Here is a 2,940-nt window from a genome sequence, read left to right as displayed (position 1 = left end):
GGGGACTGAAACCAGGGGTGCTCAAGCACTGAGCCACATCCCCAACCTTTTTACTTTAATTTTGAGACAGGGTCTTGTTAAGTTGCTTAGGGCCTCGCCAAGTTGTCGAGGCCAGCTTTGAACTTGCAATCCTCCAGCCTCAGCCACTCAAGCCGCTGGGATTAAAGCTTTGCACAAGGAGTAGTGTTTTGCTGTTTGTCCGCTGGGATCCTAGCGGCTTCTGCCATTAGAATTGTGGGTAGTGTAGTCCTATGATGCATTCACTCACTGTGTATTCCTAGGAGAGTCTTCCCTTTGGGAATGTGGGTAATGTAGTCCTGCATTCTGCCTGCTTCTGTCGGGGGACGACCCTGGTAACTTCTACACCTTGGCATCATGGTTAACATAGTCCTGAGTTTTGCCCACATGTCTGCTAGTAGTCACATGAAGCTGAAGGTCACATGCTTGCCCTGGTACCCTGAGGATTCTGTACACTGTTAGGGTTAGTGCAAGGACTGGGTTACTATTTACCCTGTGCTGAGGGTCTTCATGGGATCCTGGCAGCCTCTGCCGCTTCACATTGTGGGTAAAGTTTTCTGTGAAGTGCCTGCTTATTGTGGGGATCCTGGGAGAATTGGGTGCTCGCTAGCACTGGGACGCAAGGAGAGTGGAGAGTGCAGAGGGACTGAGGACGCTGGGCAGTGTCCACTGTGCTGCTAGGAGAGATGGAGGGTGACACTGAGGAGCAGGAGAGTGGAGGGTGCAGAGGGACTGAGGACACTGGGCAGTGTCCACTGTGCTGCTAGGTGTCATTGAGGGTGACACTGGGGTACAGGAGAGTGGAGGGTGCAGAGGGACTGAGGACGCTGGGCAGTGTTCACTGTGCTGCTAGGAGAGATGGAGGGTGACACTGAGGAGCAGGAGAGTGGAGGGTGCAGAGGGACTGAGGACGCTGGGCAGTGTCCACTGTGCTGCTAGGAGAGATGGAGGGTGACATTGAGGAGGAGGAGAGTGGAGGGTGCAGAGGGACTGAGGACGCTGGGCAGTGTCCACTGTGCTGCTAGGAGAGATGGAGGGTGACACTGGGGTACAGGAGAGTGGAGGGTGCAGAGGGACTGAGGACGCTAGGCAGTGTCCACTGTGCTGCTAGGTGTCACTGAGGGTGACCCTGGGGAGCAGGAGAGTGGAGGGTGCAGAGGGACTGAGGACGCTGGGCAGTGTCCACTGTGCTGCTAGGTGTCACTGAGGGTGACACTGGGGTACAGGAGAGTGGAGGGTGCAGAGGGACTGAGGACGCTGGGCAGTGTCCACTGTGCTGCTAGGAGAGATGGAGGGTGACACTGGGGAGCAGGAGAGTGGAGGGTGCAGAGGGACTGGGGACGCTGGGCAGTGTCCACTGTGCTGCTAGGAGAGATGGAGGGTGACACTGAGGAGCAGGAGAGTGGAGGGTGCAGAGGGACTGAGGACGCTGGGCAGTGTCCACTGTGCTGCTAGGTGTCATTGAGGGTGACACTGGGGTACAGGAGAGTGGAGGGTGCAGAGGGACTGAGGACGCTGGGCAGTGTCCACTGTGCTGCTAGGAGAGATGGAGGGTGACACTGGGGAGCAGGAGAGTGGAGGGTGCAGAGGGACTGAGGACGCTGGGCAGTGTCCACTGTGCTGCTAGGAGAGATGGAGGGTGACACTGGGGAGCAGGAGAGTGGAGGGTGCAGAGGGACTGAGGATGCTGGGCAGTGTCCACTGTGCTGCTAGGTGTCATTGAGGGTGACATTGAGGAGCAGGAGAGTGGAGGGTGCAGAGGGACTGAGGACACTGGGCAGTGTCCACTGTGCTGCTAGGAGAGTGGAGGGTGCAGAGGGACTGAGGACGCTGGGCAGTGTCCACTGTGCTGTTAGGAGAGATGGACGGTGACACTGGGGTACAGGAGAGTGGAGGGTGCAGAGGGACTGAGGACGCTGGGCAGTGTCCACTGTGCTGTTAGGAGAGATGGACGGTGACACTGGGGTACAGGAGAGTGGAGGGTGCAGAGGGACTGAGGACGCTGGGCAGTGTCCACTGTGCTGTTAGGAGAGATGGACGGTGACACTGGGGTACAGGAGAGTGGAGGGCGCAGAGGGACTGAGGACGCTGGGCAGTGTCCACTGTGCTGCTAGGAGAGATGGAGGGTGACACTGAGGAGCAGGGGAGTGGAGGGTGCAGAGGGACTGAGGACGCTGGGCAGTGCCCCCTGTGCTGCTAGGTGTCATTGAGGGTGACATTACGAGGACAGTAAAGGCTGCAGGATAAGGTCCCCAAGCTAATCATATGTGGTCACAGGAGCCCTTTTGGAGGCCACCTCCTGGTGTTTCTGGCAGGTGTGTTTCTGTGGGTGTCCCGGACTTGCTTGCAGGTCTGACTGTCCAGGAGGAAGGACAAGGATGCAGGCCTGTGTGTGGCTGCATTTTTCTGAGTTCATCTTCTGTGTGTGCGCCTTTTCAAAGGTCTCTCATAGGCAGCCACTGCCTTCATGACCTTTTGCTACAGGTGTTTCATGCAGAACCCACTTTGCTCCGCTGAGGGGCACAGGGCAAGGGCGGGCCTGGTGGAACAGGTGTGGACAGCGGCCCCCATGGCCTCCATGGCACATGGCCAGGGACATGACCTGTCCTTTATTCACCCTTTGAAGCACTTCCTGATTCCTTAAGTTACTGGGCCATTCCGAGTAGGACTGTGTGAAATTGCATGTTGTATTTAGACATGTTTCAAGACACGCTTTCTAGGCCACTGTCTAACACCTTAAGCCCATGCTGGATCATATTGTGTGTTCACGTTTAACTTTGGAAATAAGTCGTAAACGTTTCAAAGGCAGAGGACTAGTATGCATTCCACCAGCAATCAGTGAGAGCTCTGGTCCTACCTCCTCCAGTCGATACTGCACTGAAGAGGTAGGAGCCATTTAAGGCAGGAGCAGGGCCTCCACAG

The 2,940-nt window shown here is 56.6% G+C and overlaps 1 long non-coding RNA gene across 1 annotated transcript; it reads left to right on the top strand.

Moving 5' to 3' along the window:
- The first annotated feature begins 483 nt into the window (after window positions 1-483).
- On the top strand, window positions 484-2,166 carry LOC306651370. The gene is made up of 5 exons (XR_013761137.1): window positions 484-768; window positions 940-1,112; window positions 1,370-1,456; window positions 1,542-1,714; window positions 2,115-2,166. It is a non-coding gene; the product is annotated as an uncharacterized lncRNA (long non-coding RNA).
- The last annotated feature ends 774 nt before the right edge of the window (window positions 2,167-2,940 follow it).

Source organism: Sciurus vulgaris, assembly GCF_902686455.1.
Source record: "Sciurus vulgaris genome assembly, chromosome: X".
Classification (NCBI taxonomy): Eukaryota; Metazoa; Chordata; class Mammalia; order Rodentia; family Sciuridae; genus Sciurus; species Sciurus vulgaris.
The sequence above is the reverse complement of the archived record's forward strand: the minus strand, read 5'-3'. Positions and strand labels throughout refer to the sequence as shown.